At 44.6% G+C, this 23,679-nt stretch overlaps 1 protein-coding gene across 6 annotated transcripts in view; it reads left to right on the top strand.

Annotated features, from left to right (window-relative positions):
* The first annotated feature begins 245 nt into the window (after positions 1 to 245).
* The window catches only part of CEP128 (centrosomal protein 128), an 864,240-nt gene continuing 840,806 nt past the window's right edge, over positions 246 to 23,679 (top strand). For 5 of the 6 annotated variants that reach the window (XR_011283785.1, XR_011283784.1, XR_011283786.1 and 2 more), the window contains exon 1: positions 246 to 347. The gene's annotated coding sequence lies outside the window, so the exon portion shown is untranslated. Of the gene's footprint in view, positions 348 to 5,969; positions 6,111 to 23,679 lie in introns of all 6 variants that reach the window. The other variant, XM_069637863.1, reaches the window with a different exon arrangement.

Here is a 23,679-nt window from a genome sequence, read left to right on the forward strand (position 1 = left end):
ATATTTTAATTTCAAATATATTGTTTATAGAATAAATATAACATAGTACTACATATAAGCTTTGTATTTCTAAAATGTACCTTCACATTCTGCCTTTATTTTTTTGACTAATTCTTGACCCAACCATGGAAATCAGCTTGGTTAAATGGTTTTTCTTCACTCAAAGATGGCCGCGGTATTGCCGCTTTTCTCCACTGGTCGCTGTCCTCTCTCGCTGTCTAGGGCGCGCTGTCTCCCTCTGCAGGGCGGCAGGTTCAAGTTGCCATAGCGGCGGCTGCGGCTGTGTGTACAGTGGGCTCAGGGGGGCAGTTGCAGAGGGCATGGCAGCAGTGTGTTGATCGAGACAGGTGAGCGCACAGGGGCTTGAGGTGGGGATAGAAGTCGGGTGCTAGGGGTGTGGTGACTGCATACATATATGTATATGGTGGGATTTAGGGGTTATGCTTTGACGATAATGCATATTGTGGTGCTGGAGTGATGTGTCCTGCTTGGGACATATGGTAGAGAGGCTATACACGCTTTCTACATTTGGGACATTGCAAAGATTGAGAGTGAGACTCGCTGATGGTGACAGAGAAGGCTGCATAAGGAGTACTACATAACCGTACCATTACATGTGAGACATAGTTCCCATTTGACACTTCTAGGGTTACTGTACCTAGCACCACCTCTTGGAGCAATTCGAGGTTTCTTATAGCAGGCTCATAATGTATAGAACATTTTGACGGGTCCCCCTTTCTGAGAACTGCTTGGAGTCAGATAGGAGACTCCAGGAAAACTGTAATGGGCATGTAACTCTGTTGGGTGATCTCATCCAGAGAGGCTTTATACTCTGCACAAGTTTGCAATGTGATTCGTTCGTTGCATTTGCCCACAGCATTGTGGAGTGAGATGGGGGAAACTGTGCAACGTGTGAGCAGGAGCCTGGAAGCAACTGAGACAAGTAAAATGTACATGGACACTATACAGTTCTGCATCAGTGAGGTGTGAAAGTGCTTGGAAAGACTTGTACAATACGCAGGGATAGTTGATGGGGGTTAGGTAGGACACTGCATTGGTGAGAGCTGGATACACTGCCATGCGGTACTGTATATTATGTGAAAGGTATGGTGCACTGGTCACTGCATGACCTGAGGTCGGATGCAGTCCATTACCTTTTCTATGATCCATTTGATGCCCATCACTCGCATGAATACTGATACTGCTTTGAGGAATATTGCAATTGCCTGGGTCCTTGGGTGCTGCAAATAGTGACATTTTAACATTGCAGTGTAGGGGCTACTACACTGACACGGAGTGCACAGCTAGCTATGCTCCGCTGCAATGGTGAGCTGAGATTTTGTTTTAAGCAGACGATCAACTGAAGCACAGGCGGGCAGTACATATGAGTGACACGGAATATATAAGGTCACCACATTAAGTAAGAAGGGCGTCGCATAGGTGCACTGTGCACATTTGAAGAGTCTTTGTTTGCGTAGCCCAAACATGTGGTGGGATGAACTAGGTCATACATTAATCTTTTCCATTGGCAGGGCTCGTAGCATCCATCCTTCAACACCATGGGGTTTATCCCATGGTTGCCATTGCAGAAGGCGACCAGCCATTTAATAATAATAATTAGCATTTATATAGCGCTACGAACTCTCAGGCATCTGAGCGCTGCTGCTTATTACCCAACGTGTGTGGTGCTCATTTATTAACCTCGGAAGGATGAAAGGCTGAGTTTGGCATGCCGGGATTCGAGCCTGCATTGGCATGCTGTGCACGGATGTCAAAGCGACCTCTTTACTTGCAGTGCTATCTGACCAGTCATCCAAAAGTCTATCTGATACTACCACCCATGGGATCAGTTGAATCGAAAAAATGCTTTGGGTGTAAAGTTATGAATTCATCTTTACCACTGGCAGCATTCTGGGCAACATTCCACACCACTGTTTTGTGGCCATCTTCACCATTGAAGAACGGGCTCGGACATATGCAACTCAGCCTCGGGGCTCGAGTCCTAAAAGAAAGTAGGGGGACTATGATGTAAGTATTTGGTAGAGACATCACAGGAACTGAAGGTATTCTTTAGTGAAATATGCAAATTTCATTCAACTTGTCCATCACCATTAAAAAACGTGCACAGGACAAATAAGCATTTACCAAGAGAACAGATGTTCCTATTTCATTGCTAGCTAAGTATAAAAGATACACAACATGTTGGATAAAAATATCTGTAACAAAACATGTCCTGTTTAGCAGGATGCCAATAGGAGACATTTTACTGCATCGTTATAAGTGATTCATGCCAGAGACCGAAATTCAGATTGGATAAGCTGGAGCTAAAAGCAGCTCCTGGGTATCCAGCATCATCCAGTGGCCAGGAGCTACCACCGGGGAATGTGGACATAGTGCATAACATTCCACAAATTGAACTTCCACTGAAGATGCAAACATTTCATTTTGTCAGTTATTGGTGACCACTTATTCTTTAAATGTCGTCTAGATGTGTCCCAATGTTTATTTATAAACCTACAGAGTTAAATTCACATAAGTGTGTTTGTTCAGCATCAGTTGGCCTGGGGAGCACAAAGTATCCTCTGGTAGCTGTTGTTGCTCTTCAAGGCTACAAGCAGGAGCTAAATAGCTTCGAGCTCCCTTCAATTTCGAACACTGCAGTCTTGTATCTAAGTGTCTCCCTTCACAGCCACAGGACCTGGGTTTGACTCCCGGCCGTTGTACTGCCCATTTTAAGTGGATACAGCAAGAGGTTTAAAAACAAAATCCTTAAACATACAAGGGGGATTGCGTCTGCCCGCTCAAAAAACTGGGCGGATGACGTCCATCCAAGTGCTCCCTCGACTTGGGGCCTGCTGGTACTGCCACCAATGGAAGAAGTCCAGACCGAACTGCTAGGTCACATGTCCTTTGAACGGAAATGCAAGCAACCCTAGACTTGTTTTAGCCTTGTTGGGCCTTATTAGTGAAGTGCAGCTTGGTTCTCCATGGCATAGCGATTGAAGGACCAATGACGGAGCATAACTTTTCTTGCGTTTTGTAGTGGCATGGCAGGCTAAAAAACGATGGCTTGGAGGGATATGATTGGTTATTTACAACTCGCTTAATACCCAGAGCTTTCTAAGCGCAGACCCGGGGATAGAACCTGTGTTGCTCCACGTCCTCTTGCTTCCAAGGTGAGCATGTTGCCGCTGAGCTATCCTCACGAGACTCTCAAGATGCCCAGAACTATGACAATAGTGATGATTAATTTAAAACCTTCCTGCCTTCTACCTTCAGTTTTGCTAATGTCACCCAGAAGTGCATCCTGAAAATTCTTTACCTAGAAACCCAAGCTACATCTCACTGATTATTCCCTATGATGCTGAAACATGGCTGGGCTTGCTTGTGGTCTCATGCAAAAGTGTTGTGACCCAGCAGTTTGGGCTGGACTGCCTTTTTGGATAAGCGCAAGCCTGATTTACATATGGTGTTTCCTCTTTCTGTGACGTTAGACAAGGTTAACTGAAAAAACAGTAGGTAGCCTGGATGGGTGCCCACAGCAATCCCACTGCTTTAGACTAATTCAAAACGTTCCAGGCATCAACCTTCAGTTTCGCTAGTGTTTTATTACATGCGTCAGTGTACAAGCAAAACGAGTAGTGCATTTAGAATCTAATGGATTTTTAAAAGGAACCAGTGATATACCCTCATCTTGCTTGTTTTAAATTGGGGTGGGCAACAAGTTGCCAGCAAGTGGAATTCCTTGGGGAATCTGCCACTTTCGGTGAAACAACTTTAAGGGCACCTTTTTAACATTGTTGCCTCTTGCACCTCCCAACATTTTGGCCAATTGGAAGGCTGCACATTTTATGCCTCCTAATTGGTTGGAATGTTCCCCCACTCGAGGCAAAAATTGCCAAAAAAGATAAAATATTTATGCCTCGAATGGGTTAAATCAATTTTCTGCACTGTGACAGGAATAGCCGAGGGGCAGCTTTTTCTTCCAATCTGCCATTCTGTTGTGCCCTCCGAAAATATACAATTTGCTAACCTTAGCCCTAACAGTAAGATTTGACACACTTAACATCTTTTTGGATATGGAGTATTTATGTTTGTTTATTGGAGAATAAAAGGCCCAGGTACTTGTCTGATGTTATGCTATCCCGTTTCTCGGAGTCTCATAACGAAAAATAGTCAATGCATGTAGCCCTTGAGAATATCTTGTTCATGCAGAGGTCACAATTGACATGTTGCTTTCAAATCCAGATAAAGCGAAGCGAAACATCTATTGCATCGACTGGATTGATACCAGAAACCTATGTTTGCAATACAAAAACTCTTCCAATCATATGTTCCGCGATAAATCACTGCGTGGAATGGAACAATATCTTTGCAAGTTGCCGTCTCCATTTTATCGATCATCAATCCTTCGATTTCGCCTCAATTTATGGCCAACCAGGTCTTATGGTCCTATACAAATTACCACTGTGAACTTCTTAAATGCATTGAAATTAGAAGTACGGGTTTTGAGTTGATATCTAGGGATCAAATTCTTTGTGCTTTTCTGTAATCATAGATTGTTTGGATGTTTTTAGATTGCATCGGATGCTTTCAGAAATTGTTTCTTTTATTATTACATGTTAATGTAAATTTTATGTTTCTGATATTGAAAAGTGAATTAATTTCAGCTGATTCAATTTTTAAAAAAAATAGTCAATGCATGTAGCCCCAGAGAATATCTTTTTTTCTTGGGGTATTGATCTTTGAAAAGTTAAGGCTAGCATTTTATATTGTCAATCTATACTGCAGTGATCTTTCTAGGCTGATGACATTTGAGTCATTGTTTTGGTGCAAGGCCCTTCATTTATCCCAGGCAATATCAATTTCAGCCATCACGGTTGAGCTTTGTCTGTTATCCATTTTAGTTACTAGTAGCCAAGCATTGGACAAACCGCTGCTGTTCATTGCGTTGTCACCTTTGATTTATCCCACCATGCCCAGTGGCTGGCGATCAGACTTGAGCACAAGGAGGTTCTTTTTCAGCCCAGTGGCCTCGGTAATACAGAGATTCGACTCCCAGTCTTAGAAACCACTTGCTGGCACGTTCTGAATGAACAATAAAAATCCATTCTTTGTGAACCTTTTATAGTAAAATCTCCTCTGTGAATTCGCATAAGACCTATACTAATTATGTTTGGTGAATTTGCATCAAGGTGGGATTTAAATTTAGTGTCTCATCTCTCTTTCCCACAGACTATTTTCTTTAAAAAATCCATGGGCCGTGAAAAACCATTTAAATTTCACAACCCATTTCCCTTTGAAGTCACACTTCAGCTTTGGCTAGGGTTCCAGCAGCCCTGAATTTGGGGTCATTTTCTAAGGTATCCTCTTCACAGAGAGCTTGCACGTTTTAATCCTGTGTTATCGACAACACCATACATATGTACGTCTATTGTCCATTGGTAGCTGTTCCTAGACTTGCACCGCTGAAGCCCTTAAGGATAGAAACCAGGCAAGCTGCTTGTTAGTTACTGATCTGAGCTGATCATTCTGAGCTTTGATATGCTCTTGCCAAGTTTGTTTCATCTATAGACTAGCACTGGAGTCTGCTGCATGGTGTATACCAGGTCTGCATAGGGTCGAAATGCCTGTTGATTTTAGTGCTCTGAGAGTTTCAAGTGGGACCATATCAGTTTGCAATGGACCCGATTCGAAGTAATGCGATGGTCAAGGGTTTAATGAGGTTACTTTGAAGTGCACCGTATTTCTGTACATGGACAAAGAATGCTTTTGGTGCTTTTGTATTTTCAATAAATGCACATTAATTTCAAGAAATAACTTTAAACGTGTTGTTTCTAAAAAGATGAATGTATGTATATTTTGATTTTTGCTAACTGAACTCCATACAGTTTTTACTGCAGTGAGAGGTGTTTGCTATATTGGTTTTGTACATTGCTCTTCTGTTTATAAGCTTCTTGTTGACACAGGGTTTGGCTCTTGCGGAAAACACCTGCTGCCTGCTTTCCCCAAAATGGAAGATCTTTTTACATGAAAAGAAGAGTGATCATGCTACGTTCATGCAGCTTAATCCTACACCACACCCTTTCAATTTCTTCAAAATAAACCAGGTATGCCAAGCGCCAAAGGACCATGAAAATGGCCGCCTTTGCTCTTTGTAAAACCCAGTATCGTAACATAACGTGTATGTTGACACACATGGTACTTCTGTCTAGCACAGCCTTCACCCATTGAGTAGGTCTGCTTCAGTTAGCATCTAAATTAACCATTTTCAGGGAACTTTAATTACTGTTGAATTGCAACCCCTTCCAATCGGGCTTGGTATATATGTTACATCAAGACAGCCCTTTGCTGTGTACCAAACTTGTTTATGGAGGATGGCTTTACAAGTTAAGGGCTGCCTTCAGACATCAGACCAGCCTTCACTTTGCAAGATTGAGTCCTGACGGGGACGATTTAGCCCTTCATCCCTCCAAAGTCAATACATTGTGTACCAATACATTTGTTCATAACACTTATCACTCCAGCACTTAGAAGAGGAACGTGACATGAGCTGCTATTTTATAAATCCGAATATTTATTATAGGGCGGCAATAGCTGCCCTATAAGGTGAGTCGGAGACACATACAAACCCCTCAAAATTCTATTCCTAATAACCTTAGTGTCGTGTAAAGGATTTGACCGGAAGGGTGGGTTCTTTGTTTCTTTGTTTCTTTGATTTTTTGTTTCTTTGTTTCTTTCTTTTCTCCCCCCTGCTGGAGCAAGTCAGACAATTGCTTGACACGGGTTACTCCCTTTTTAAAAAAAATATATATAGATGTCAATAAAGTTATGGAGGGTTTAAAAAGTCTTGGGGGGGGGGGGGGCCCTTTCACCTGAAATGTGAAAATAGAATAGTCCTTTTGAGCCCAGTCACACATTCCAAAATAAACAAGCTAGTAGCCATTGCTAGAAGTTCACCTCCAGATCTGAGCCACATCAGCACGACATTGTGGGTATGCAAATTACCCAGATGCAGACCTTTTTCTCCAGGACATTGGCTTTGTTTTAGATAGTAGTGCTGTTTTATACAGAGCTTAATCAACCCAAAACAGACATTTTGCAAGGCTGTTAGAATAACCACATACCTGGTTTCACCTTTATTATGGTTTATCGGTACAGAATAGTCCCGAGTCCTTCTTCTTCTTCTTAATTTTCGGATGCATGGGCGGACCCACGCAGGCGCTTCCCCCATCCTAAAGGCTAATGTGCACCAGACCCACCAATCAATACTTAGCTTACATAAACTCGCAACTCCTTCCACCGCCCCGTTTGCCTCTCAAAATCCAACATCACACTATTCCTCCTCCTGCCTCTCTCCCCTTCAGCTCCCAGCAAAGTCTTCCCACTCAACTCAGCCACACCCAGCGCAGACAATCGAACCCTCATCAATTCTCTCTCCTCAACATGTCTCTCACACCTAAGCAGAAAATGTCCCACAGTCTCAGGCACACCACACACCGCACAATCTCTCGACTCACGTTTCCCCACTTGAAACAGACAATCATTCAGTCCCGCATGTCCTATCCTCAACCGATTCAGCATCACCTTCTCCCCCCTCCTCCATTCCAGACTCCCCGCATCCACCTTCACCGACACTTTCCCACGAACACCAAACATCCACCTGCCCTTCACCCCACTCACCCACCTCTCCTGCCACACATCTATGACCCGTCTCACCACCACCGCCTTCACCTCATCCACACTCAAAGGTAATCTCACATCAACCACTCCCCTTCACATACCCTCACCCACCGCCAGATCCACTAACTCATTTCCCAAAATACCACTGTGACTGCAAGCCAACTCCAAATCCATTCCCCCGTGTACGCACAGATCAATCTTCCTCCTGATGTCCATAATCACGTCCTTCCTATCACCATCCCCTGCCACAATCGCCTGCAACCCACTCAATGAATCTGAAAATATCACAACCTTATCTAACCCCAACTCGCACACCCTATCGATCGCCAATGCAATCGCCACCAACTCAGCCGTACAAATTGACACATTCGTCAATCGTCCCACTTTATACTCCCCAGTGCTTTCCAGATAATACGCCATACCCACTCTCCCAGACACAGGATCCTTCGAACCATCCGTAAACACCTTGCATCCTTCCTTTCCTGCCACATACACCTGGCCCAAAGCTCTGATCTCGTTCCGCAATCCTCTTTTCTTCGACACCACATTCGCTAACTCCAAACACACCTTTGGAGACCCCATCATCCACCTCGGCCATCTCTCCAAATCCGTATCTGTTACAGTCATCAAATCGCCCACACCCCACTGCACTCCCTTTTCCCACATGTGAAACCCAAAAGTGCCTCCTTTCCTCCTCCACCGGTCTCTATAATAATAAAACCTCCAATTATACTTCAAACATTCACGCACCGGATGAGCCACACTCTTCGCACTGCACTTCACCCACCATCTCATATTCGATGCATCTCTCCTCAACCCCAACGGCATCTCCCCCACAAGCACCTGAACAGCATTCGCTGGAGAGGACCTCATCACACCCTCAATGCCCTTGCCTGAACCCTGTCCAACCGCAACTTCTGACTTGCCGTGCAACCGACTGACACTTGACATCCTAAATCCATCACACTCAAAATTAACCCCTTATACAACATTCGTAGACACTTCTGTTGAGCAACCCACTCTTTCCCAGTCACCACCCGCAACAAATTCAACCTTCGTTTGCTCTTATCCACCATTCCATTCACCTGCAAATTCCAGTTTAACTTCCTATCCAAAATCGCCCCCAAATACCAAAACTCTTCCACGCTTTTCACCCTCTCACCTTTCAAAACCAAGTCCAACCCTTGCTGCACTCTTCTCATTGAGAAAACCATACTCCCGCTTTTATCCACAGACATTGAAAAGCCCCATTTCCCACACCACTCCTCCATACGCACTATTGCAGCTTGCAACCGATTCTGCATCAACAAAAAACTTCGCCCTCTTACCCATACCACACCATCATCTGCAAAGAAATCCACCTGACACCCGAAACCCTCCAAAGCTCGAATCAACCCGTCCACCATCACATTAAACAGCATCGCACTAATCACACTCCCCTGCGGTGTCCCATTCTCCATCTTCCAAACCTCAGACATCACCCCCTCACTCTCACCTGAAAGGTCCTGTCAGCCAAAAACACCTTAATCCACCGAAATATCCTCTCCTTCACACCCATCTCCAACAGTCTCACCAGCAACCCATTCTTCCACACCATATCATACGCCTTCTCCAAATCCAACACCTCCACCATCTCCCCATCACACAAAGCTTCCTCCACTCCAGTCACCAACCTCACTAACGGACCTGCCACTGACCGATTCTTCCTGAACCCACTCTGAAAATCGCTCAGACACCCTTTCGACTCCAAATAGAACCCCAAGCGCTCAACTATCATCCGTTCCATAACCTTACACATCACGACAGTCAGCGCAATCAGCCTATATGACTTACACTCCGTCGGGACCTTGCCACTCTTAAAAATCGCTACCACAATCGCTCTCTTCCATAATCTCGGTAAAACTCCACTCTTCCAGATCTTACTGAACAATGCTAACACCTCCAACTTACATTCCACCGACAACTTCTCCAAAAATACAACATGACTCCATCCACCCCTGGACTTAACCACTTCCCCTTCCGAATCGCCCCATCCAACTCTGCCATAGAAAACAGAGCCTCATACTGCTCTTCCCAAGGCCCAACATTCGCCAACAACTCCCGCATCTCCTCCTCAACCACTCCCATACTTAGTCTCACTGCCTCCGGAAAGTTCTCTGAACTGTGCACTCCCGCAAAATGTTCCCCCAGCAAATTTGTCTTCTCCATCTTCACTGACCACCTCCACCCCTTTCAACAACACAGACATGCCACCCTGCGACTTCATTAACCCGGACATCCGCTTGAACTGCTTCCAAACCTCACCCACATCAGAATTACTCCCCAGAGACCCACAATAGCTCCTTCAATATCCGCGCTTTCTTTCCCTAATCACTCTCTGCACCACTGCCTTTGCCTTCTTATATGCCAACAAATCCTCCAACATTCCCGTTCTCACCGGCCTGGCCCTCGCCTTCTTACGCGCTGCCACAGCCCGTGAACATTCCACCGACCACCAAGGAACCTCAACCCCCCCCCTTTCCCCTTCTCTACCTCCGGAACTGACGCTACCGAGGCCGCTCTCATTCCCTGCACCAAATGCTCATTCCATTCATCCACCCCCGCCATCCCTATCCCGAGAAACAATCAATTCCTGACACAATTTCTTATACAACTCATCAGCCTTCCTAAAATTCAACCGACTTCCAAGCATCCGGGACCTGACCCCTACCTCACCCCTCACAGTCACTAAAATGCCAGAGTGATCACTCCCCATATCCCCATCGTCACGCACCATCCAGTCACATTCACCCGCAATCGCAGCAGACACCCAGGTCAGATCCAAACACGACAACTTCCCAGTCCTCACATCCAATCGTGTGCCCGAACCGTCATTCAGCAAAAACAGACTCAATTCATCCGCCATACCCTCCAACAGTTCCCCATTTGCATCCGTCCGATCACTGCCCCACAACGTATTGGCGCTGTTGAAATCACCACATAAAACACAAGGTCCCACATGTCCCCTTGTCACTTCAGACAGCACATCCACCTCCACCACCTCACACGGATTATAATAATTCAACACTAAGACTTCTGATCCTCCTACCCGAATCCCCGCCCGATAACCTCCACTGCTCCATCTACCACAATCTTCCTTGCAACCAACCCCTTCCGAACTGCCACAGCTACACCCCCCTCCTCCCCTCCGTCCTATCCTTACGAAACAACTCAAAACCCAGAATCACAAACCTCAGATCACCCCTTAACCACGTTTCCTGAATACAAACCACATCAACATTCAATTCCCCACACAACACAGCTTTCAACTCCTGCCCATTCCTCAACAAGCTCCTCGCATTCCACTGCAAAATTCTCAGGCCGACGCCCCACTCTGTTTCCGCACTTTAGTAACCTTCTTGAACACATCTTCTTCCGACACATCTACAACATTCAAAAACCTCCTTTCTGCTTCCACCACTTCTTTCGTAAGATTCGACACACTGACTGACAAATTCCCCATAACCAGCTCCAGCACATTTATTATAAAACACATAAACTCAGTTTTCGGGACAACCACCATTTCTACGCCTTTCACCTCTCTAACCACTCCCTTCCTTCCCGCAGCCTCATCCACCACCGGCTCTCTCCTACACATTTCACTCACTACTCGAACCGGTTTCACCTTAGCCACAGCCTCCGCATAAGATAAACCTTCTGCAGCCCTCACCTGCACCACCTCTCTCGCCACTCTTTGACTCTCACACCCCCTAAACGCAGTAGAGTGCCCCCCCCACAATTCACACACTTCTCCGGAGTTTCCACCTTACATTCTTTAATATCATGATCTCCACCACACCTCCGACAGTGCCTCTCATTCCTGCATACTCTCGCCACATGTCCAAACTGCTGACACTTATAACATCTCAAAGGCAGTGCTACATAAGCTTTCACACGAAACCTCTGATATCCCAAATTCACCACCTCCGGACACTCCGCTCTCGCAAACCTCACTGCCACAGTTGTAGACACCACATTCCCATGTGTATCTCTCCTCCCCAGCCTCCACTACCCCCACCTCTGCCAGCTGCTCCTCCACCTCAGACATATTCACAATCAACGGTACCCCATACAACACCCCCTTACACGACACACCACTCTGATCAAACACTCGCACCGCGCGCCTACCCAGACAACCCACCTCCAGTATCTTAGCCTTACTATCAGCACCCATCCCCTCCACCAACAACCGACCCCCAGACACCACTTGCACCCGAGTGACATTCCCCACAGCCTCTTTCAACCACCCAGCAATCACCATCAGATTCTCCCCCTGAAACGTTTTCCCATTGAAAAGCCCCATTTCCCACACCACTCCTCCATACGCACTATTGTAGCTTGCAACAGATTCTGCATCAACAAAAAACTTCTGCATATCTGGCTTCAACACCACCTTCCACACACTGTCATTCTGCATCTGCTCCTCCCCAGGCACACCGTTTCCTGAGGCCGCCAGCCCCTCCAAAATACACTTTTCCTGGGTCCCCGACCCTGAGATATTCCTAACCGTCCCCCCACCATCATTCTTTTGTGGAGGCCTGCTGCGATGCAGCCCCTCATTTCCCCGCTTCCCCCCCCTCCACAGATGTAGACTTCACAGTCAGTGTCCTCCCCCTTTCCCATTCTTACCACTTCCTCCGAGCACACTCTCCCCCTGCACCCTCCTAGAGAGTCTGCTCTATTTCCTTAATCCCAGCTCCCTCCACCCAGACACCGCTCCGCCCTGCCTGAGTCCGCCCACTTCCAGAGTCAAAGCGTTTATCTCCTCACACGCCTTCCGACGCGTGCCTCTTTCCCGCCCACCGCGACCGTTACTGGCGCTCCGCCATCTTTTTTATCATGCCTCCGCTGAGTCTGCATGTGCGACCAATAACAAGACCTTGCGCGCGCTATGGTCCTGAGTCCTTGTGGTTCGAGCATTGGGCCATGTTTTCAAAACAGCAAGAAAGTTATGGGAGGTTTAAAAAGGCTTGTAAAAAAACCTTTTCATCTGAAATGTGAAGGTAGAATAGTCCGTTTGAGCCAAGTCACACATTCCACAATACACCATCTAGTAGCCATCACTGGAAGCTCACCTCCAGTTCCGAGCCACATCAGCAAGGCATTGTGGGCATGCAAATTAGCCCAAATGCATGACTATACTGCACTGATGTTCTCTAATAAGAGTGAAACCAGGTATGTGGTTGTCCTAACAGCCTTGCAAAATGTCTTCCTTTGGGGTCATTAAACTTTTCATAAAGTAGCACTGCCCTCTAAGACGATGACAATTTTTTGGGAGAAAAAGCCTGCATTTGGGCTAATTTGCATCCCCACAATGCTTTGCTGATGTGACCCAGAACCGGAGGTGAACGTTTGGGAATGTGTGACTTGGCTCAAATGGACTATTCTATTTATATTTTATTGCAGCCTACAAAAGTCTCTTCTCCATGCTGTTCCCGCTTGACCTCTGACCTGCCTTTAATAAGATTGACCACAATATGCCACTTTCGGTCATGTCTTCACTTGGGCTCTTGGACTCCTCATATTCCGGGTTTTTCATGTCTTCTCTTTGTTATAGTACGTCTGCTGCTTTTACGTCCACCTCTTCGTATCTTTGGACATCATTCTGGGCCTCCAATACATGTCTAACTGTATGCACTTCTTAGTAGTTTCTTCCCATCTATTCGCTAATGACACCCAGATCCATTCTTCCTTTTCTTACCTGCTCACACATTATTAATAGCAAGAGAAGCTGCCTTTAAAGTAATCAGCCGTGGATGGCATTGCACTGGTTTATTTTGAATTTGCCCCGAAACAAAACGCATGTACTTAATACATTCCCAGCCTCTTTTTATCTTTGGACATCATTCTGGGCTCCGTCCGTCCAGAGAAGCTTCACTTCCCCTATATCGTTTTGCACTCATCTTAGAAGCCCTCCATCGCTCCCATCTGTGAACCTTGAGGGTTCGAAATTGAGGGGAGCTGGGACCCATTTAGCTCCAGCTTGTAGCCCAGAAGAGCCGGGTTAGCCTTACACAACAGCTACCGGGAGCTACTTTTGGATCCCCAGGACAACTGATGCCAAACAAACACATTATTTGAACTTGAATGCAACTCTGTACATTTAGAACAATCTATAAATAAGCATTATGATAAATCCATACAATTTTTAAAGCATAAGGGGTCATACATAATGGGCAAAAGGATATGTTCGCATTTTATGCGGAATTTAGATTTGTGAAGTGCTGTGCCCTAGCCCCTAATTCCCCAGTGGTAGCGCCAGGTCAGTGGTTCATGCTGGATACTCGAGAGCTGCTTTTAGTTCCTGCTTATCCAATCCTAATTTCGACCCCTGAACCTTGGGCGTCTACTTTCGTTAATAGTGCCTCTTCATTTTCATCAGTAGGCACAGACACCTGGAGTCATCTACTGATTCAAAAGGTCCAGGTCCTCCTTCCATTACACTCTACTGCAACCCTGATTCACATCCTAGTCCTCCCCACACTGCACTACTGTAACAGTTTCCAGTTGATCTCCTGTACGTCTGGTCTTAGCCACAGAATTAACACAAGTACTGGAATAGGAAACGCTTTCATCTCTTTAAAAAAAAAGCTAATATAATAATAATGACTTTATTTGTATCATTCGCAAAAGGAAATACAATGTTACCCAGACAGGTGTCTGCAGACATGGACCATAGCTGGAAACAACTGTCGGGGCAGTGAGATTATTTAGCAGCTTTTTGTTTTGTTCACGTTGCTTTGTTTCTTTTTGAATGCTGTTTTTTCCTGGAATTTTGTTGTAATGACTTTGGCTCTCCACTGAGCAAAATGTACTCCCGCTAGTAGCCTACGGATAGGTGGAAGCATGAAATAAGTGAAGTGTCTTGAGGTGTGGATGGAGACTCCATTCTTTTAGTAGGTGGTCTATTTGTAGGGTGTTCATTATCCTGGGATGCTTTATCTGTATGCATCCACCACAATAGTATATGTGATGGGAATATGGTGTATATGAAGATATGTGGAATATTTTCCCCATATGTTTGATTTTGTGATTTATTTTGTTTGTTGCTGTTGTTTTGATTCTCGTACTTTGCCATATGTGTAGTCACTGTGGCCTCGATTCATGGCATTTTTTGCACGGTTCGAAGTGACTTTTCACTGCAGACACAAACCCTGATTCATGTATCTGTGCAAAGTGTATTTTTGCACTGCAAATTCCAGGCAAAGTGATTTTTGCACTACAAAATGAAATGTTCACTGCAAAAATGCACTTTACACAGTTCCATGAATCAGGGTTTTTGCCGGCAGTGGAAAGTTACTTTGAACTGTGCAAAAAATTCCATGAATCGGGCTCTATGGCTGTTGTTCGCGCCCGATTTATTGATCAATGGTTTTGCCGACTTGTACTGCGTAGCGCCATTATAATGATAATTTTCTATTTATGATCTGCTGGTTAGTTTTACAGATAATGTTTTATTCATAGTGGGATATTTGCAGCATTTCCTTTTTAGTACAAATTCTTGTATTTCGTTGAACTAATGCCTTGGAGTTGTATCCTGCTAGACTTACACTTTAAGTAGGTTTGTTTCTAATCAACATTAACCTCTTGCGCCTTTGGAAAGATCCATTGCAATGTGCTTGTGAACTACACTTTTTGCCAGGGACTTATGGGGCTTTTGTTGTTTTTTGGGGTTGGCTGTTATTCCCTTTATAAATCCTGTAACTGATATTGTATGTCAAGATTAAGTCATGGCATGCAGCAAAACGTCAGTAAGTTCTATTAATCGGCATCTGTGCCCCGGTTATGAGCTATAATCTGGTGTGGACTGGCCTATAGGCAACTCTGGAGATTTCCTGGCAGACCTCTGCACCCTGGGCTTCTTTTGTGTGGTATTTCCAAATGTTTTCCTAGTAAAAGGGCTGGGCTTGCTGAAAATGTGTAATATGGGGCCACTCTGAACATTATTTCCAGGGTATCTTTTGGTTCCCAGTCCACCCCTAGCTATAATAAATACTAAAGGAATGATACTGCAAGCCAAACTACTTTGTATCTCTACACACATCCATTTACACGGTAATACTTTGCAATGTTAGATTCCCCAAAGTCCAGCTAAAAGTAAAAATCACTGAATGTTACCACTTCTAGTTAGTAACATTGTATAAACAATACGTGCTTTTCCCACAGGGCCCTCTATTTGCATCACGTGGTGCAGCACACATGTATGTCAGATGAGCACTGCTCCACAGGGACAAATAGTAATGAATGATGCAGATCTGATTATTGCAAAATGTGAATTGGCGGATTTCCGTGTGTGTTTATATATATATATATATATATATATATATATATATATATATATATAATATTATAGCAAAATCTAAAAACTACTGTGGGTAGACATGGATATACCTTTTCTAATTTCAAATAAGTTACCATGCATAAACGGTCCCCCCACCGATTTCCCCCCCCCCCCTTCAAATTCTCCACATAGCACATTTGTTACTCGCCAAGAGTCCATTATCACTCGCCAGTGGCTTGAGGCCTCGGTAGATGTTTTCTGCATATTGCAAGGTAAACATTTAGATCTTTGTCTGTGGTAAAGGTATGACATCAAAAAAGTGATGAGTGGAAGATTTTGAATTATTCACAACCACTTGCATTGGTGTGGGCAACCTTCCCCCACCATTTATTTTTAGCTGGTCGACACCATTGCAAAAGAGGACCCGTCATATATAAATCAGTCAGTTACTCCCATCAATTGTATACGCCCAGCCTGAACAGCTAGGCACAAATCCATTCTGCATGGAAACACAAGCAAACTCAGACATGTTTTGGCCTTGTTGGGCCTCATCAAGTGAGGTGCAGCTGCGCTCCCTCTGGCACGGCGAGCAATGGACCCACGTCTGAGCATGCCCTCGCTGACGCTGGGAAGTGAGCTATTACCATACTGATAGTAGGAAGGTTTTGAATTAACCTTAACCACAGGAACTGCTCTGGGTAACCTGCCTTACTGTTTGTAGCCTGTCTGCATAATTTCAAAGGGGTCCCTATAACACCAGCGGTGCCCACTGAGCATGGCCCGTCCCTATGCTTCGTGGGCATTTGGCACAGGCAAGGCCTCTTCCATGTCACCTATTGGCCATGTCCCACTGGGCATGGCCATGCCCAGATACAGCTTTGCCAGTGGTGTAGTGAGAGTTAAGATTTAATTGGTAGTGTGAGAGACTGTGTTTGTAATATGGTATTAGGCCATTTTAAACTGATCAAGGTTCGACATTGAGTGTAGCTGGGAGCTATTTAGCTCCTGCTGGTAGTCCAGTAGAGCTTGGTTAGCTCTACTGGACTAGTGGTACCAGGTGGTACTTTTGGCTCCCAAGGCCAACTGATGCCGAAGATATGCTAAACTATGTGCGTTTAACTCTGTGTATTTGGGACAATCTGTAAATAAACCTCTGGACACATCTATATTCCATTTAAAGCATAAGAGGGCATACATAATGGATAACATGATATTTTTACATCTTATGTGGAAATTAGATTTGCAGAAAGCTATGAACTAGCTCCTTGTTCCCCAGTTGTTGCTCCTGGTCACTGGTTCATGCTGGATACCCAGGAGCTGCTTTTAGTTCAGTGTGATGAAAACAGGAATTGTTGCTCCGAGTGCTATGATTCCCAGCTGAGGGGCTCAAGAATAAGTTTAATCTTTGTTCTGTGGATCAGAATCCCGGTCAAGGCTGGCATACAACTGAAGTGGTCCTTCAACACAGTGTTGTCCTGGGTACAGTTGTAGCTGGTAGAGAGCCAGGTCTTGTCCCAACAGCAGTTAATTCCCCATTGGTTCTTATGAATGCTTAGAAGACAGAGCTTCCCTCTGCCTTGTACACTGTCTTCACCTCACTGGCACAGGACTTTGAAAGGTCAACGCTCCCAACAGAGGTCCAATGAATTCTTAAGTGCTTTTCCAAAAGTGAATCAAAGAAGGAGTGGGTGGCCCCTTCTTTTGACTTTTTAAAAAATGTTTTAACCAATTTTAATTGATTTCTTTTAGATAGATAAATACGCAATACAATTTGCATTGTGACCCAGGCCTCCTGTATCCCCTTTCCATCTGTTTCGCAAGAGACCTGCCTTCCCTCCCTGACACGCTTCATTTAATTCCCTCCCCACTGAGCCCCTGTTCTCCATTCCCAAGGCCTCCCCATATTAAAATGCTTCTTTTTAGTCTTTCAGTCCACCTCCAGCAACTTCGCCAATATTGTGTAATGTTTTTGGGGTCAGCCTCTATCCATATATAATCTTCCCTCTAGTTCACAACAGTGGCCCATTCCCTCCTTCCACTCTATTATATTCTGTGTTGCTGGTCCTCCCCAACTTGCCGTCAAGTCTCCTTTTCCAACCATGAATGCTGTTGCTGTTAAGTGACTCCAATCCAGCACTCCCACTAAGTCAGTGCCTTGTCTGGGATTGCTCAAGGGAAGCCCTTATTTATATATTTTTATAGCAAGTTATACCCTGGATGATAAACCCTTGTATAACACCCCTCTCTATGAATCCCCCTGATCTTACTGAGCCAAGAAGTAGGTTTGTTTTGCAATTTAAAAGATTTATTGGAAAAATTAAACTAATATATATATATATATATATATCACTTTTATAATTTAATATTTGACAGCACCCTTATGAATATAATGTTGATCAACAATAGATAATCTGACACTAGCACACTTCTTTACAATCAATGAGGAGTTAGTATAGGAAGGATAAAGTAGCAGAAAATACTTTTATGGTTTCAAGGAAAAGCAATGAGAAAAATGCAGCACAGAAATAAACTTGATATGATTTCAACAAAAGATAATATGATCACATTTTCTTTGACAATTCCCTCCCCCCCCTATGCAAGGTAAGGAGATGGAAGGAGAGCACACAATTCTCAGGAATACAAAATGCAATACAAATTTCCAGTTCCCCCCAGTGAGCTTAGAGGAAAACAGGTATGATTTTAAAGCAGGCAAGATCCTTTTAAACGTGGTGGCAATGAAGTGAAAAATATGCTGAAAATGCTTTTAATTCCCTCTAGAGGTTCAGGGTGAGTGAGAGATACTTTAAATCAGTTCAGGTCAGCCCTACCAATGATTCAGGGATGGTATTCAGGTTGAAAACGGGATTCAGTAATGGAAGCAAAAGACAGATATTTTTACACGTGGTTGAAATGAAGCAAACTGTCAATTTGCGGCACTTTTTTCCGAGTGCGTCGATCGCGATTACGGAGGAACTATAAGGAGTAGCAAGTCAGTTTTAGGCTTAGAATCTTAGCTATAAGATGAAAGTTAAACCACGTTCCTAGCACACGCGGTTCAAAAGATACAGCTCAGAATGACAGATGACAGTTTTGCAGAATGGACACATGATTTCTTATGAGGCAGTTCTAAATAGGTTAAAATAGTTTGAATTAGATTATTTTAAACTAAGAGATTGGTTTTGCACAGTTCTGGCTGAGTACTCACACTATGAATTTGAAATAGGCTGTCAGGGTCTGGTCAGCAGGTTTGGACTGGACTCCGGATACAGCACTGCTTTCTGGGTCTGCTACCGGTTCTGGCAAAAGTTCTTGGCGAAGAATCCAACAGCTCGCCCGGCTGTAGAATAGTTTGATTGGATTGCTGGATTCTGAAGGCCTGCTGAGAAGAGTTCTCTAGGCCTTTGCTTTAAGTTCTGTAGTCTATCTGGAGTCTAAGTTCTGGATGTTCCTTCTAGATGTTGTATGGTCCGGCAAAATGCTCCGCAAGAAAATGGAAAATTAATGTCTTGCCTGTCCAAGCAGTCTCTTTTTATGTGTTCTGCAAGTGGGTGTGTGCGTGGGCATAACTAAGCTTGCCCCTCACAACTTATCATTGGCCAAGTCCTCCTCTCTCCCTTGATTGGGGGAAGGAATGGAGTGTCATCAGGCATTAATTTTATGGCATACAGAAAGAACACTCCCCTTTGCATTTACTTAGAAAATTAATTTTTCATAACTAACAGGTTTCCCAGATACCCACATTGTTGAAATTACATACACATTTCACAGATTAATTTAAGATACACTCTCGCCCAACTCTGATCCCCCTCAGAGCCTGGGTTCAAAAATGACAACATTTTGTGCTTTTTAGTGACTTTCGCCATATTGGTTTTTCCTCAAAATTTACAGACCTGCACTCCTTCCCTGAGCATATTACTGGAAATTACTATGTCTCTATCCTAAACACAGTGTCTGCAATATTAATAAATAGCGGGGTTCGGTCCCAGAACACCGCACAAAGTGGAGTTTGGCCTCAGATCGTGAGGGCATTTTCCATATTGAGGACTCCCTAATTGTACATTTCTGTGAGCTTAATACAAGATTTTATAAGCAATTTAACTTAAACATATATTTGCTGCAATATGAATCCACAATCCAGTCTGGCCCGCCCCCAGAAGCTTGGTGAGTCAGAGATCACAGGCCTTTCCTTCTTGGCAGGGCAGCTGTTGCCAGCTATACCCTAATATGCATTTCTATTCAATTGAAAGGGTCTATTGTGTTGGGTCCTGCAAGCTGCAGGGGAAACTCCTCCCTCTCAATCAACAGGGCCATGTGATATCTTGGGCTGTTGTGTGTGTCTCTGAGGTGTTAATGGTTCTCAGGAAAAGCAAGTCTTTTGAACTTTTAATTACATAAGACCCCCTTCTGTTCACTGCACAGTTCTGCAAGACAGCTCTCCTGTCAGGATTTATAGAGCGCCAGTGCCGGTCAGTGTCCAATGCCGGTACTGCACCTATTTTTGACAGCTGTCTTGAATTAATACATTTCAAAAAAGAAAGGATTTTACTTGATAGTATATGATCCTTGCTTGACATGGCATTGATGTGGATCTGCAGTAGAGTAAAGTAAAACACTCAACCATAGTTGGATTTTTGTTTGGTGGTTTCGGGCCCATGATCTTAGCAATTTTTGACATTAATAAAAACGGATTTTGAACAGAACCATCTTTCTTTGCACTGGTGGGTGGCAGGTCAGGGGACCATTTTGGTGTGCGCAAAACTGTGCGGTTCTCCCGGATTCTGGCGCAAATGTGGGCTTTTCCGCCATCTTGGATTTCCTAAGCCCACAGCACCAAATGTTGCAGCATAATAGTCCAAACGTGGGTCAGGACACCCAACATTGCAAGTAACCTCTTTCTTTGAGTTGATCTTTGTGGTGTCCCAACTGTGTAACAGCCCCAATTTTGGGCATTTTGATAATTAAGTTCCTGTTGCATAGTGGTCATTATTGTCCCTCAAAAAGATTGCGTCTTTGGACATTCCCAAATTGTATTTAAAATGGTGCCCACTGCCGTCCTACATCTCAGGCAATATGGGTGTCGTAACCAAATGTTGGAGCCTCTGAAGAATGTTCCATCACGCTTCCTTACCGAACTGACATCAGCGGTCTAGCATTTTCCAATATGGCCACAGTGTGTATTTCCATTGTCCTGTCCCTCGTTCGGAGCGTTGCAACCCTCATTCTTCAGGTAAGACGCTGCCGGGTTTTCGTGTACTCACCTTCCTCGTTTTCTCCCAGCCTTCGCCATTTTTCCTTCCTACGCTTGACAGCCCATGGCTTGCTGTCCCTTCTGCCTGCCTCCACCTAGTGGTCTTTGGCTTGCTGTCCCAGCTGCTTGCTACGCCCTTCTCTTTTCCTTCATGCTTGCTTGTCCAGTCTTCCTTGTAATCACATCAACCCCTCCTACAGATTACCGGACTAAGATCATTTAACAGATTCTGCCTGATCTATGTTCCATGGATTTTTGACTACTTCCGAAGATTAGGGTTTTTTAACACCACAAGGCTTTTTCCCTTTTTTGGAGGGGTTGGCTCCATGGAGTCACTACTGCCTGGCTTGTTGTAAAACCAGGCAAAGTGGCCTCAGGAGGAGCTCGCCCTTATCTCTTATCTCTTCACGAAGAAAGAGAAGAAACGTGGGGCGAGAAGAAGGGTGAGCCACAAGAAGAATCACCTGAAGATACAGGTGAGGAGATTGAAGAGGGGTTATTAACAGATTCTGAGAATGGGTTAGTTGACCTCCCCATGTGGTGTAACCCGTCCCTGGTGTAATAGACCTTATGTAGGATTTTGTATTGAATGAGGTGCAGCCTACTGGATATATTTGCCTCCCTTGGTGACCATTGGGCTCAGAGCCATTCCTCCTCTTCGAACGCGCCCCGGTCTCATTCCCATTTGTCTTTTTGTTTGACTAGTGGTGGGGAGGTAGAATTGTTTATCACCTGGTATAGTAACGTTATATCTTTTCCTGCAAGTTCCCCCTACAGTAGGTTAACTTCTAGTGGGGAATGTTCCGGGATGTCCCCGTTTTCTCTTTCTTTGAAAGCTATTGTATGTTGCTGGAGTTTATATGTATATTGATCCCTGTCAGTCAGATCATAGGTGTCAACTAGGTGTCTGAATGATGCTACTTGTTTTTGAACAATAATATGTCCGATTTTTCCTGATGCCGTGTGTGTGCCATTTCAGATTGGTACCCATTTTCATAGTTTCAGGCAAATCCGAGTTCTCCGACATGGGTGATTCAAGAGTTAATTTCCTGCCCCATCCCATTTCCTGTATCACATCTTTTCTTATCTTGATTGTGCGTTGCCCTGTATGTTGCAATTTTTTTTATCTGCTGGCTCTTGCACAACAGTTGTAGAGGGGGTGGTCCTCCTTCATATCCCGTTCCAATCTGAAATGTTCCATTGCCTTATACCAAACATCTACTCATTAGTTGGCAATACTTGTGCCACCCGGTAATATTTCCTAATATCAGGCAGTCCCAGTCCCCCTTCCCACACCAATCTCATAATTCTGTTTGCAGCTATTCTCAGAGTGCCTTTCCCCCCCATATCATTTCTCTGTATGTTTTCTATATTTCACACCGTCCTTCAGGGAATTTTCACCAGAGTGTTTTGGAGGATGTAGAGTAGTCTCGGCATTCCAATCAATTTTAAATAGGTTTGCTCTGCCCAGCAGAGAAATTGGGAGGTTTGGCCAGTGTTTAACATCATCCTACAGTCATATTAGTACTGGTTTCAGATTGGTTTGGTGGAAACTAGCCCACCTCTATTCCTATTGGTAAGCCCAGATATTTGATGGTGCCCCTTGTTAATTTAATCAGACCATTCTCTGTGATTGCCACCACGTCCCCTTTTACCAGTAACAGCTCGGGTTTGTCCGAGTTTATTTTTAGTCCACCGTGTTCCCCAAATATCCCAATCCCTTCCATCACCCTGGCCCCGGAGCTCCTAGGGTCACCCAGATAGATCAAGATTTCATCGGCTTTAGCCAGTATACAATTCTCTCCTCCTTTTGGCCATCTAAAACCATTTATACGTGGGTCCTTTCTCACCCCCTGTACCAGAGGTTCTATAGCCAGCAGGATTAAAAGAGGTGAAACGGGGAATCCCTGTTTCATGCCCCTTTGTAGCAGGAATACTCTTGACGTGTGGCCATGTACCTTCACCCTTGCCATCGGATTGGCGTATAGTAATCTTGCCCATGCCATATATTTTGTACCAAACACACAATTTCTCAATGACTGACCACAGATGTTCCCATCAGAGTTGAAACCCTTCTCTGCGTCGAGAGCTATGAGTGTGTGTGGTCCTTCCAAGTATGAGGTCATTCCCAATGGATTGTGCACCCTTCTTAGATTCATTCTAGTGGACCTAAAAGGTATGAAATCAGACTGGTCGGAGTGAATTAGTTGGTCCAGATGCCTCCACATTCTCTTTGCCAACACCTGCGCTAAGACATTGGTTTTCCCGTTCAGTAGAGAGATAGCCCTGTATGTCATACAGTGGTCAGGAGGCTTTTCCTTCGTGTGTAGAATCACTATCGCCTCTGTCTGCAGGTCCTCTTGCAAAGCTTCCTTCCGCCTGCTTTCTTTAAATGTTGTACCCATCTCCTCTACCAATTTGTCCCCTC

This window comes from Ambystoma mexicanum, chromosome 14 (genome assembly GCF_040938575.1).
Source record: "Ambystoma mexicanum isolate Mex_15411 chromosome 14, UKY_AmexF1_1, whole genome shotgun sequence".
Taxonomy (NCBI): Eukaryota; Metazoa; Chordata; class Amphibia; order Caudata; family Ambystomatidae; genus Ambystoma; species Ambystoma mexicanum.